This window comes from Macaca mulatta, chromosome 20 (genome assembly GCF_049350105.2).
Source record: "Macaca mulatta isolate MMU2019108-1 chromosome 20, T2T-MMU8v2.0, whole genome shotgun sequence".
Taxonomy (NCBI): Eukaryota; Metazoa; Chordata; class Mammalia; order Primates; family Cercopithecidae; genus Macaca; species Macaca mulatta.
Genome location: NC_133425.1, coordinates 67572503 through 67587479, shown reverse-complemented (window position 1 = coordinate 67587479; position 14977 = coordinate 67572503). Strand labels below are relative to the sequence as shown.

Genomic DNA, 14977 nt, shown 5'->3' with positions numbered 1-14977 from the left:
CTCTCTCTCTCAGCAGCTTGGTCTGACATGCCCTAGTCTGAGAGCAAAGAGGACAGTGCAGGTAAGTGTTCATTGTGAACTGGTGGAGGGCAACACATTCACCAAAACAGAAGAGGGGCTGCAACCAAACTTATAGAACCGGTGGATATTTTTGTTTTCTGGGGTTTTTTTGGGGGGGGGGCAGGGGTGGAAGAGGAGGAGACATTGTTTTGTTCTGAAAAGATAATACCATTTACATGTCGCAGGAGAGTTCCTGAGGCATTTCTTCGTGCGTCTCCCTATCCCACCACCACATACAGACACACATGAAGCTCTTTTAAGGGGAGCAAGAAAATTGGGGAGCACCATACCTCAGCTGCTAGGCCCTCTCTCTTCTGCAGGAGCTGGCTTTGAAGGCTCGGGATTTTTGCATCTCGCTGTTCCAGCTGTAAAGAGTTTACATAGGGAGGGAGCAAGGAAGGATCATGAATGTCAACCAATGAGCAATTAGCATGACAAGACTAAAGTATTGATCCACTAAAGCTCCCTGCACTGCTGTAGCCCCAGAGGTAGAGCGGCTCCCCTGTCACTAACTCTGATGGTGCATTTCGGAAGCCTGTATTGTAGGACTGGCTACCTTTTGTATCCCCAATCCCCTTCTCAGGGCAGGGGAGGATGGCACCTTCAGGCTGCCCATCTGCAGCTATCATAGTAGTCTCCATCCCTGGGCAGAAAGCTGCAGAGAAGAGCATAAAGAATGTAAAGATTTTGGCTGTCCTACTTTATTCATTTTTTTAAAATGCAGCTCCCTCCCGATGGCACCAGGCATTTCTATGTATTGATTGGAAAAGGGCTAGGGCGAAATCCTGGCCTGACAGCTGGGGCTGGAACTAGTGTGGTTTTCCATTCTGCATGGTCAGGGGCAAAGTGACTTTCACAGTACCAACTTCTGGCCAATCCAAATACACACTTACTGTGCACATAGTACTCATTTCAATCAGTAAGGGTCAAGAAGGGAGAGGGAAAGATGTTATTTCACTGACAACTTTATTCCTAGGTGTAAGGCTATCATACATCGAAAGAGAAAATGAAGGAATTTTCAACTTAGCAGACATGGTGTTCAAATGACACTAGCTAGGTGAAATATTACCTCTCTAAGGTTCTTCATTCTTGTCATTGATTCCCTCCTTTCTTACTCTCGGCTATAGGCACACTAACTTTTCATCATGTTTTCTACTTTTTCCCCTATCCATCCCATGTCTTCACAAATTTATTTCTTAAGTTGCTCTCCTAATTTCTTTTCATACACTTCTTTAAAGATCCCCTAGCATTCCATCTCCTTCATGAAATCTCCCAAGCAGTGGTAATTATGCATTCCTGTGTGAGCTTCTACTTATGCCAAAAACTTCTCTAGCAGTGGGATATCATAATGAACAACATGGTATGGTCAATACACTTAAAAGATATGGTCATTATACTTAAGATATGGTCATTATACTTAAATATATGGTTATTGTGGTCATTATATTTAAAGAGCTTACAGACTAAATGAATCATGAGCCATTCACTGACAGCAAAACCATCCATCCACCGAACTACCCAACCAACCAGCCAGCCATCTATTCATTGATACATTCAATTTGTGCTTATCAATAACTTCCTATTACCAGGAACTACTCTTTGCTAAAAATAGGATAGTGTGGCAGAGACTTGAGTGCCTGCCAATAACCATTTTCTCCTCTTCTTCCCAGGCTCACAGATAATCTGTATTTCCCAGCTCTTTTACAATGGGGCCTTATGACTGAGCTCTGGCCAATGGAATGTAGGTGAGACAGAGGCATGCCTGGGCTGGCTTATAAAAACCTTCCTCATGGCCCTTCCTTCTCCTCCCTTCCAATGTGACCCTTGATGGTGACATGCTGAAGATGGGGTGCAACCTGGGTCTTTGGGGATCCAGTTGGAAAAGACTGCCCTGACCCACTTTGGACTATGGTGAAAGGAATCCAATTTTAATGTTGTTAAACAGCTGAGATTTTAGGATTGTTTATGTTAGTGTGAGTGTAGAAGCTAACATTACTTTTACTGACTAACAAAAATACAAAGCAAAAACAGATATGGCCCCTGCCTTCACAGAGCCTGAAGCCCAGTGGGTGAAAGAGATATTAATAAAATAACTACAAATAAAAGTAAAAACACAATTGTGATAAGTATAATAAAGAATAGGTATCTGAGGCAACAAACATGAGCCAGAGGAAACTCAACCTAGACAACTGCCACGATGCAATGATGTTGAGATATGAAGGGTGAATACTGAGAGAACACAGGGGTGTTCCACTAAGAAGGAACAGAACGTGGGAAGTTGATATGGTAAGGAGGAGTAAGGTACAGTTCAGAAACCAAAAAACCCCAGTATGAGTAGAACACAGAGAATAAGAAGGATATGATGCAACATGAGACTAGAGAAAGAGGTATGGACCCATCCATTCAAGGCCTTATAGATTATAGATTTAAGTGTCTGTCCTAAGATCACTGGGAAGCCATTCAAGAGTTTTATGCAAGGTTGGTAACAAAATCTTGTATTGTAGAAAGGTCTCTTTGGCTGCAAGCATGAAGAATGAATTGCTAGCTCCATTTCCAGCCATATGGTGGGTAGGCCGGATAACTCAAGAACCCTTCCACCAGAAAGTTATTTTGAATAAAATAGAACACACATTCTTTTAAGTGTAGGGCTAAGCTTGCAAGTAGAAAATTCCCCAAATGCCAGGTACAAAGAGGGAACTGAAACAAAATCAGTAAGCTGTGGGATGTGTATCTGCCTTGAGGAGAACTGCCCAGACTCAGTGACTACAGGGATTAGGTTTTAGTATTCACATGGGGACAAGGGTCCACGAAAACTAGCAAGGGGAAACTGAATCCTCACATAAAACTAGACCCTTAAAAAGATGGCCTAAGAGGAAAAAAATCCATCTATTATCACAACAGTGCTTGTCTTTTCATGGTGCATAGGAAGGAAACAAATGTCCTTTGAGAATCTATGACTATGCTTTACAAGGTAAGGGGATTTATAGTTACTATCTACCAAGTTGAGAAACCTCTAAGCTGAAAAATTAAAATCAAACTTAGTCTCAGGCCAGGAATATCCCTGTGGCATTTGGCAGGAGCAAACTCAAAATGCTCTGGAGAGCCACACTTTCACAAAGGGCACCTAGAATTCCTGTAAATAAAGCCCTGGTGAGGATGTACCCACACATCACAAAACTAAAGACCAAGAGTGAATGTAGATAAAGTAAATAGCAGATTTATACCTTTGAGAACTTCAGGTGATAGAACAATCTGGTAGAGACTGCAAATAAGTATGCTTAAAATGATTAAAGACATAAAGGAAAGGGTCATGCAAAAATAGCAAAGCATTTTGAAGGAAAAAAAGAGAATAAACTAGAGGAAGATAAAAGTCATGCATTCAGATCAAGAATGCAACTTTAGACCGGGCATGGTGGCTCACACCTGTAACTCCAGCACTTTGGGAGGCCAAGGTGGGAGGATCACTTGAGACTAGGAATTTGAGACCAGCCTAGGCAACATAATGAGACCCTATCTCTAAAAAAAAAAAAAATACAAAAATTAGCTGGGTTTGGTGGTGTACCTCTGTAGTCCTGCCTACTCAGGAGGCTGAGAGGGGAGGAGTGCTTGAGCCTAGGAGGTGGAGATTGCTGTGGGCTATGATCATGCCACTGCACTCCAGCCTGGGTGACAGAGTGAGACCCCCATCTCAAAAAGAATGCAACTTCTTCCCAAATGTGCGGGACTCTTGGTATGATATCAGGATTTAGGAAGCAATCATACTTTTTTCTTTTCTCTCTTTCTGTTAAATATGTTATTTATATGGGACAAATCTCTCGCTTGCTCTGTCAGTGACATCAAATATATAAGGGCATAATGATGGCTCCAAAGCAAGAAACATTTTCCATATTTAAAACTGATGATCAGCTCATAAGATATTCTCTCTGTTGTGGTTGTTGAAATGTCTCATAAAGGAAAATATCATCTCAGTGTGATTTCTTTGCTTCTTTGCACTGTTCAGCTCAATGTTCTCTCTCCAGCTGGGCACAAATTGAGGACACTGGCCTTTTCAACGGTGGACAAAAAGCCATAATGGGAGGGAGGTGGCAAGCATCAAAGGAAAGCTCAAAATAAGGAAGTCTCGTTATTTTACCAGAAACTACTTTTCCTTGTTACTGTTTCAAAAATTATTCCCATGTCTCACAAAATAACTGAGAATAAGTAATATACTAACCTCAAGAGGTTACCCAGTCAGCCTGAGCTGGTGCTCTGGATGAACCAAATCCTAGCATATTTCTTTATGGACCCAGGCTAAAGTTGTAGTGAGGGTTTTTGGTAGTGGAGAGACTTAGATGGAACTAGATGATTCCAAGCTCAGCTGGAATCAGGTCAATTTCACTCACTTCTGTCTTGTGAGACATTTATCACCATCACCATCATCATTATCTTTTATTGAAGTTCAACTATCTGCCTGACCACATGTTATTTCATCTTATTGTCAGAAAACCTCTGCAGAGTGGACACTAATATTCCCACTTCTTGGATGAAAGATACAGAAAAATGAAATGACCCGAATATTCTCATCTTATGTTAGAACCAGGGATAGGATAAATGCCCTTAGCCTTCCTTAGCAGGTTTAAATAGAGACAAAGTCATTCAGAGCCCTAAGAAGAGCAGGGGCTAATAGAGAACTTCTTTCTTTGCATGGTTTCAAAGCAAGTTGTTCTAAGCAGCCAAAATTAGGCAACTGAGTTCAACCACATTCATCTGTCTTCTAGCAGTGAATGCAGATTTACCAGGTAGGAAGAGAGATACTTCAGACAACAACGATTTGCAAAACTTGGTGTATCCAGTAGGGCTGCTTTCAATCAGGGCTGCTGATGAAAAGGTCAGGTTATCTGAGCCCCACTTATTTCTTCCCCACCCTAACATCCCACCTATCCACAGGATCTGCTTCTTGTTCCTTCAGATGTGTCCTGGGCTATTCACACCCCACCACCCCAAGATCATCCTGTTCCAAGCCACCACCAATCATAGCATGCCCCAGAAGCCTGCTAATGGGCATTCCTGCCTCCACTTTGCAACTTACAATCAGTCCTCCCCACAGCAGCCAGCTCCATCTTTTACCATTGAAATCAGATAATGCCACTCCCTCACTCAAAACCCTCCAAGGGCTTCCCATTGCACTTTGACTAAAATCCGACCTCTTTGTCAAGGTCTACTCAACAAGGTCTGCCCCACCTCTTGTCCTTTAGGTGTTTGCTCAAATACCATCTTCTCAGAGACTATGCACCTCAGAGGCAGATCCCATCACCTTACCCTGTATGTGATCTTGCTTTTGAACAGTAGATCGCAGTGACCAAGCACAGTGCTAGGCACAAGGAAACTAAGCAATATTTATAAGAATGAAGAAGTGAATTCCATATCTTCATTGACATCCATGACTTCTAAGACAGAGGAAATGAGACACCTGAGGACTAAGAAAACTTACTATTAATTGGTCTGCCCTGGAAAGAAAGTATTTGGCCTGTTGTCTCAAGATAGACCATTTATGTAAGGAAATCAGAATAAATATTATTTTTTATGTGTAACTATGGGTGAAATCCGACTGATAAAAATAAAAGTCTGGACTAGTAACTATTTGAGCTTACTATTTACGAAGTTGCAGTATGTATAATTAAATTTACATCAATATAGTATTTTCTACTTTCAAAAGCACTTTACTATATATTAACTCATCTTTTTTCAAAATAACTTTATGAAAGAGACAAGTAGCATTCTCTGCATTTTACAGATTTAAAAAAGTGCTAATGGCACTATAGCCAGTGAGTATCAGGTCACAATATGGCCTGGCAAACCTGAAGGCCCAAAGACTAACCTTACGAGGATATTTTCATTTATGTCACACTGGGAAAAGGACAGATAGGATACACAGAGGAAAGGCTTTTGTTTAGGGTGGTATATGACGTTTCTGTAGGGTGGTGTATTTGTTTCCTAGGGTTGTCATAACAAATTACCACAAACTGGATGGCTTAAAACAACAGAAATGTGTTTTCTTACAGTTTAGGAGGCTAGATGTTCAAAATCAAGGTGTTGGCAGAGCTATGCTCTCTCTGAAGGCTTTAGGGGAGGATTTTTCCCTGCCTCTTCCATCTTCTGGTGGCTCCTGAAATTCTTGGCATTGCTTGGCCTGTGGCAACATCACTGTAGTCTCTGTGTGTCCTTTCTTCTTCTTATAAGGATACCAGTAATCAGCTCTAGGACCCATCCACATCCAGTATGACCTCATCTTAACTAATTACATCTGCAAGGAGCAAACAAGATCACATTCTGAGATTCTGGGTGGACAAGAATTTTGGGGGGACATTATTCAACCCACTAAAGACGGGCAGTATGAAACTGTAAACATCACCTTCCTGTTCATCCTCAGTTTCTGTATGTTCTTTAAAAGAACAGGGATCCTATATATTTTCTCCTTGCATTTTGTTCTCTCCCCTGCCTCTGACTCATACCACCACTGGCTCTTATCCCTGTCTCCTCCCCTTCCAGTAATATTTCTGTAACATTCTATATGGATGAATCACACAAACATGCACATTATGAATCCATGCAATGGTACAACTTGGTTTTCTTTAGAAACTTTTCTAGGATATAGATTCCAATGATGTTCCAAAAATCAGATAAATTCTAGCTAGAAGCATAATAGCTCTTAGGCAGAAGAGCACCCACTGGTTCCAGGCCATGGTAAAGGAAGGCTGGAGGAACAGTTCATCAATAGCTGAGTCATAGGGTTCCTATTAATAGTCATATAACTAGGATTGTTTCAATATAGCATTTAAGGTTTATAGTCTTTATGATGGTCTTTCTCATGCCAAAGGAAAGAATACTTAAAAGATAATGACTTATTTTAGAATCTCTTAGTACTAATCCGTTTTGAGCTCCATTTCACAAGCTCTATTTCAAGTGAATATTTACATAGTGTTCATAGCTATGATCTTCATATTGTAGCATCATATGTTCACAGATATTGTGGTCTTTGACAATCTCTCCTGTTATCTATTTCATTTTCCTTCCCTGGTTACAGAGGAAAACTCATACCTATAAATAATCACTTATGTTTTCTTTTCTCTGCTTGCAGTTTTGACTAGCTTATTTTCTCACTGAATATGGCTGTATTCAGTTCCTACCAATACGAAGAGACTATTGCTAAATATTTTTTTTTAACCTATTAGAGGAAGTTTCTGGCTCTCTGGCCTTAAAATCCTGTCTCCATTTATTCTTGAATAAAAAAATTAGAAAGAAAACATGATATTATGCCTTACACATAGTAGGAATTCAATCAACATTTATTTCATTTGGAAATTGACAGCAATATTTTGATTTAAATTGTACTAGATGAATAAATACAAATGGCATTCACTTGATGATGGCAAAATGGTGCTGGGCCAACATCCAACAATGCGCCAAATGTTCCAAAATAAATTCAGATAAATAAAAATATTACAAATAGGCCCATAAAATTACTAGAAGAAATCATGAGAGAATTCTTTAAAATACTGTTGGAGAGAAGTCTTTTCTAAATATAACACACAACCCAGAAGTCAAAACATAAGGATTTATAAATTCATCATCATAAAAGTAAAACAAATTTCTATATGAAAAAAATCATCATAAGTAAACAGAAAAATGACAAGCTGGGAAGAATTTATAATTCATATAACAGACAAACGGTTAATTTCTATAACATATGGATAAGAAGCTCCTATAAATCAATATATAAAAGTCTAATAACCTAACGGAAAACAGGGAAATAGTTCATAGGAAAAGAAATAAAATTACTTTTAATCATATTAAGTAAACGAGCTCACTCACAGTAAGAGAAACACAAATTAACTCCACACTGAGATACTATTTGCAAAACCCCCAAACTACTGATAATACAATGAACTTGTGAAGGTGTGGTAAAATAGGTTTGTTTCATACATTGATGGTGGAAGTGGAAAGTGGCACAAACTCTATGGAATGAAATTTTCCAAGACCCACTAAAATTACATGCAGCTACCCTTTTATCTAGCAAGTCCAGTTCTATGAATTTATCCTACAGATATGCCTGCACACATGTGAAATGGCACATGTAGAAGGCTATTCATTGCAGTTTTGTAATCGTAAAAGATTAGAAACTACCTAAATGGCCATCAGTAGGATGCTGGTTACATAAACAATTGTGTGTCCACACAATGAGATATCATGAAGCTATGAAAACACTGAGTATTCTCCTAAACAGAAATTCTTTCTTTGTAACCATTGTAGGAAAATAAAATGATGACAGGAGGGGTCAAGAAAGGTCTTAATATCTAAGAACATAATACATTGTAAATGAAAACAAAAAGGTGTAGAACAGGTTGTGTAGTGTGCTGTTTGTGTAAAATTGGACAGAGGAGCATACACATGTATTAATGTTTGCTCATATATGTATGGAATATCTAAAAGGGTACGCAAAAACATAACATGCTTTGCCTTTGGGAAAAGGAACAAGGTGGATAGAAACAGGATTTTCACTGTGATCCTTTCGTATTTTGCTTTTTGAACTCGAAGGATATATTCTCTATTTAATAAATAAATATATTATAAAAATAGCTCTTACACATAGACATACCCATAACCACATGTATACACAGATCAAACTTCATTTGCTAATCAGACCTCAGACCCAGAAAGATGAATAAATCCTTGGCAAGTGAAGTTCTCGGCAACATTACCAGGCTATTGGGCTTTGGGAGTTACTGACATATTGACACCTGTGCTATAATTAGGGTAAGTGGAACTCACCAGTCAAACATATTCGTCTTCTCAATTCCTAGCACACACCAGGCACATTTGTTGAATTCAGAAACAAAAAAAAAATGAAGGATAAAATACAGGTTTAACAGCAAATGGCCTTTGTGGATAATCCCAAACTATTAGTAAAGTAAAAATCATCACAGTTGCTGTGCCCAGTAAGTCTGGAGACCTGACTTCCAACACTGGGTTGTCAGTTCACTGCATCACTAGTGAGTAGGGAGCCTGGACTAGATCACTTCTAATGCTCCCCCAACTACATTTCTCCTGGAAGTATCCTAATTGCAGCATTCTTTACCTGAGTGAATGACCAATCTCTTCATATAGGGTTATGTTGAAGTCTTCAGCTTCTCAGACCTGGAAAGACCTCAGTGTGTTTCCTAGGATCTCAGTCTGACACCTTTCCTCTTTGCCTTCAAATACACACAAGTCTTCCTGTTACCCCAAAAAACCTTCTCTTGAGCCAATGGTCCATTTTGCTATCCTTCTATATCACTCTTCTTTTTCTCTGTCAAATTTCTCCAGTATGGGAATTATACTTCTCCCATGATTTAAATTGACTGATACTTCTATCTGTCTCTTTCCCTTATTGAGGTAAAATTCTCATAAGATACAATTAACTATTTTAATGTACAATTTAGGGGCATTAGTACATTCACAATGTTGTCCAGTTATTACCTCTATCTAGTTCCAAAACATTTCATCATCCTTCAAAGGAGACCTTGCACCTATTAAGCAGTCATTCTCTGTTCCCTCCTCCCCCCAGACACTGGCAACCACTAATCTACTTTCTGTCTTTATGGATTTGCCTATTCTGCATATTTCATATAAATGGAATCATACATATGCAACCCTTGGTGTCTGGATTCTTTTGAGGTTCATCCATATTATAACAGGGGTGTCCAATATTTTGGCTTCCCTGGGCCACACTGAAAGAAGAATTGTCTTGGCCCACACACAAAATACACTAACCCTAACGATAGCTGATGAACTAAAAAAAATTGCAAAAGAACTCATAATGTTTTAAGTTCACACATTTGTGTTGGACCACATTCAAAGCCATCCTGGGCCGCATGTGGTCTGCAGGCTGCATATTGGACAAGCTTGTGGGGACTTCTTTCTTTTTCATGGCTGAACAGTTCATTGAACAGATGTGCTACATTTTGTTTACCCATTCATTCCATTGATGGGCATCTGGGTTGCTTCCACCTTTTGGCCATTGCAAATAGTGCCGCTATGAACATTAGTGTACACATATTTGGTCAACCTGTTTTCAATTATTTGGGGTATATACCTAAGGAAGGGGATTTCTGGGTCACATGGTAATCCTATGTTTAACTTTTTGAAAACTTTTTGTGTCTCTTTTTGAAGCAGTTTTCTCAGGCTCAGGGTGCAGACATTCATGACAGGCTCTTTCAATCAACAAATATTTATTAAGTGTCTACCAAGGGACAGGCCCTTTGCTCAGATGTTGGGGGATTCAAAGGTGAGCAAGACAGTCTCTTCATTGAAGGGCCTCAGGGTCTGGCAAAAAGTAGATGGGGAAAAAATAAAACACAAACTGGGTCATGTGTTTCCAACAATAAAAACCCTCCAGAGACTTACCATGGCAACCATAAGAAAATCTAAATTCCTTACTAGAGCCTTCAAGGCTCTGTCTATGCAGTTGACCTTACGCAGTCTTCATGTGGGAAAAACTCTGCTTGCTCACTGCTGTACCTTAAAACCTAGAAGAGTCGTCCCTTCATGAATATTTGTAAAACATAAATCAATACAGAAATGGGTGAATGCCCTTCTGTTCTCCCCCTTGGGCTCTATGCTCTAGCCTTTGTTCTGTGCCTTGAATGTGCCAACTCATTCCTTTCTCAGGGCCTTTGCACATGTTGGTCCTCCTATTTGGAATGCTGGTTCCCAGATCTTCACATGGCTGTTTCCTTCTCATCATTCAGGACCCCTGACCACCCTAGCTCAGAGACACATCCAACTCCATGCACTTAAACATTATCCTCTCTTATTTTTTTCATTGAACTTATCCATTCCTGAACATGCTTATTTCTTACTCTCCCTCCAAATTTAGGTCCTGTTTATATCATTTGCTGCTACATCACCTATACCTGGCACACATTAGGTGATTAATAAATATTTGTTGACTGATGAATAATTGCACTACAGTGGTGTCAAATGCTTACATTATGGTATATACAAAGCCCAGTGTTGGCTCCAAGGAGGGGGTGAGCTAGGAGAAGTCCTGGGAACTGAGCTTCCAGTTTTCTACCTCTGTGTCCACCCGCAAAGCTTCTACAATTATCTCTATGCCCCAAACACACCTCTGTCCCATGCATACTCCTATATTTCTGACTACTTACTGGACATTTCCAAATTATCATTCCCTAGCCCCAACAAACTGAATTTTTTCCTGCAAACTTAGGATCTAATGGCCTGCTTTGATATTTTCTTCAGCTGTGACATCAAACCATCAAAACACCAGTTCCAAAATAACTTAAAGAGTATGACTGGATTGTTTGTAACACAAAGGATAAATCCTCAGGGGATGGATACCCCATTCCCCATGACATGCTTATTTTATATTTCATGCCTGTATCAAAACAGCCCAGATATCCCATAAATATATACATCTACTATGTACCCACACAAATTAAAAATTAGAAAGTCAATAAAACCCCCAAACCATCAGTTCCTTCAATACTTCTAGTCTTATCTTCCATTCCCCAAGAGAATCAATAGAGTTAGCCAGATTCCAAACACACTAGAAATAGCATGTTGTGATTTCCAAGTATGGCCTTTCCTTTGTCATTGCCTATCCAAAGTTTTCTAACACAGATATGAGGCCTTAACTAACTGTTCCAGTCCACATTTATTTGGCCTTCATGGGACCTCCTAAAGCCTGTAATATCTTTCATTTTGGTATTTAATAAATATGACCTTGTTTAAATAGAAATAATTCACTCATTTACTCCAAAGAACAGAAAATTCTTGAAATATAGGCTGTTTAAAATCTCCTTAATATCCACAGCCTCTCACACAGAGCTATATGCACACAGTACACACATAGGCAGTATCTTAATGAGTAAACAAATATGAACATTGAGAAACAATGACAAAATTTATCATGGGCCAGGAAAAGATTTCCAGAGAGGCTAAAAGTAGAGATGACTTGTATCTTTGCTTTCTATAAATCCTTCTCGCAGTAGTTCTCAATCCTGGCTCCATGTTAGAATCACAAGGCAATCTTTACCAATGGTAGGGCCCCATTCCTAGAGATTCTGATTTAGCTGGTCTTGTTTGGAGCTCTGGAGTCTTTTTCCAGAATCCATCATGATTTATAAAATGTTACTTATATATTTCCATGGATGCTTTCTTTTTTTCTTGAGTTTGTGGGTTTTATGTATGACAAACTATATGTCTGTCATGGTAAAGCAGGGGTTCTACTGAAATGTGAACTTTTAATTTAGAATAATCTCAAGATGAAGTGTTTGGGGACAACAGTGCTATGGTCTGAATATTTGTGTCACTCTAAAACTCAAGCTAAAACTTAGCAGCGTTATGGTGTGGGGAGCTGGGGCCTTTGAGAGGTGATTAGGTCATGAGGGAGGAACGCTCACAAATGGGATTAGTGACCTAATAAAAGAGGCCCCAGAGAGCTGCCTTGCCCTTCCACTATGTGAAGACACAGTGAGAAGGCACCACCTACGAACCAGGAAATGTGCCTTCACCAGATACTGAATCTGCTGACATTTTGATCTTGGACTTCCCAGCCTCCAGAATTTTGAGAAATAAATTTCTGTTGTTTATAAGCTACTCTGTTTATGGTAACTCATTATAACAGCCCAAATAGCCTAAGACAGAGAGTAAAATATCCACTGATAATATTAAAACTAAACATACAGAAGAGGTGGCAGACACTATTTGTTTGTCATTCAACAACCATTATGGCTCTTCTTCTTTGCTAACAAAACTCTGATTTTGTTCAAACAGTAATGTGTCCAGCCTCAGGGGATGGATGACAATTGGCCTGGGACCATTTGGCAATCTATGCCTCTTTGTTTGATACTTACCTTTCTAGCTCCTTGAAGCTAAGGTGACCATGTGACAGAGTCCCTGCCAATGATATTTATGGGTAAGTCTATTGACTTACTGGGAAATAGTTTGCTTTCTAAAAACGAGGCGGGCCTTGTGTATGTCTTGTTTCCCTTCCTGATTAGATGCTTCATCAGCATTACCAAAAGTAAAAGCACAGGGACAAAAAGCCAATATACTGAAGATGACAGGATAGAAGGAGGAAAAGGTTTTGAGTTTCTGATAATAATATTGAGTCTCTGGAACTACCAACCTTCTAACATCTTACTGTCTGAAATTAAATGTCTTTATTACATACTCAACTAACAGATGTCAAGTTTTCTGTTTTTTTCTGCTAAAAGCATTCTCAACTGTCTTAGTCTGCTCGTGCTGCTATAAGCAAAATACCATAAACCAGGTGGCTTAAACAACAGAGATTTTCTCACAGTTCTGGGGGCTAGAAGTCCAAGATCAAAGTTCAGTAAGGTTGGTTCCCAGTGAGGGCATCCTGGTTTGCAGACAGCCGCCTTCTCCACCGAGTCCTCACGTGGTCTTTCCTCAGTACATGCCTGTGCCTCAGGAGAGAGCAAGCTCTCTGAGATCTTTTTTTATAAGGACATGAATCCTATAATGAGGGTCCCACCCAAATGACTTCATCTACTCCTGATTACTTCCTAAATGCCCTATTTTCAAGTATCATGAAATTGGGGCTTAGGGCTTCAACATATGAGTTTTGTAGGGGACACAATCAGTCTCTACACCAACTAATACAAAATTGCTCTGTTCACATATAGGAATATCTTTAGCCGATGGCTATTCCCAAAGCTAAAAGAAAAGCCTTGTCTATGCTTTTAATGGCATTCTTCAGGGGTTGGTAAAAAATCATGGATGTACCATGAAGAATACTGCAGAACATATAAAAATGTGGCAAAAAAGAAACAAAAAAAAGTACAAAAAATGACAAAAGTAGAAATCCTCTGTCTATTCATTCACTAAATATTCATTGAATGCCTGTTATATGCACCTCACCCTGTGGGGATTCAAAAGTGAAAGTTGTAGGGTCCCAGACCTCTACAGTCTATTAGGAAAGATAAGAGATAGAGAAATGACTGGCGAACAAAGACCACAATTTTCACCCTATGGAGATACAAAGTGGTATGAAAGTTCAGTATTAGGAGACAGAACTTCATCAAAGAGGTGAGAGTTGGCATGTCCCTTAGGTTAGCATGAGCATCTCTGTAAAAGCCAGATGTAAACTGCTGCAGAGAGCCATATACATAGCATTGTCCCATCTGCTTTGGGCTGCCTTCTCTCAGAATGGATTCTCCTGCTGAAAATGGACAGCTAATCAACTTAGTCATGAATCTGCAGCAGAGTTTTAAGCCTGATCTTGCTGATGAAGACGAATTCATATTTGCCTGGAAGAAATGTTTCACTTTAATCCAGGGTACTAACTTTTTTGGGCCACTTTAATATTATTTAGGAACATGGCAGGGTAATTAACCAGCAGCTTGTGCTAATACACTTAGAAAACATAAAATCGTTATTACTTTCTCATCAGATTCATCATTAATACCTTTAACTATCAGGAATATTGGTTCTTAGCCTTCAATGACTTATTGGGGAAACTGCTACATTATAAAAGCCAATAAATTGTTTGGCCCCTTAAGGATAGCTAAAGAAAATTTATGTCAGTGTAGGTTATGTAATTTCTTCCAAATTTTCACTCGTCTCTACCATGTACCCCAGTGCCACTTCAACCAGCTTGCTGTTAACAGTCACAGAACCTGAGGTGGGAGCTCAAATGGAGGTCTGTATTCCATATATCTAAATATTTAAAAGTTACAAATCAAATGGTTACATAAAAACATATAAAATGTTGTATCTTCTTACTCTGACAAATACATACCTTCATTACACCCTGAGAAACCACATATTCTAGTTAGGAACCCTTGGACTTTAGACCATGACAGTGTGGGTATTTAGTTCACAGGTCCCAGACTCCAACCCATCCCCCTTCTCT

At 39.3% G+C, this 14977-nt stretch overlaps 1 protein-coding gene across 1 annotated transcript in view; it reads right to left on the bottom strand.

Annotated features, from left to right (window-relative positions):
- PMFBP1 (polyamine modulated factor 1 binding protein 1) overlaps positions 1–14977 on the bottom strand; it is a 262936-nt gene that overhangs the window by 177247 nt on the left and 70712 nt on the right. The window contains exon 5 of the mRNA XM_077984485.1: positions 351–425. The gene's annotated coding sequence lies outside the window, so the exon portion shown is untranslated. The remainder of the gene's footprint in view (positions 1–350; positions 426–14977) is intronic.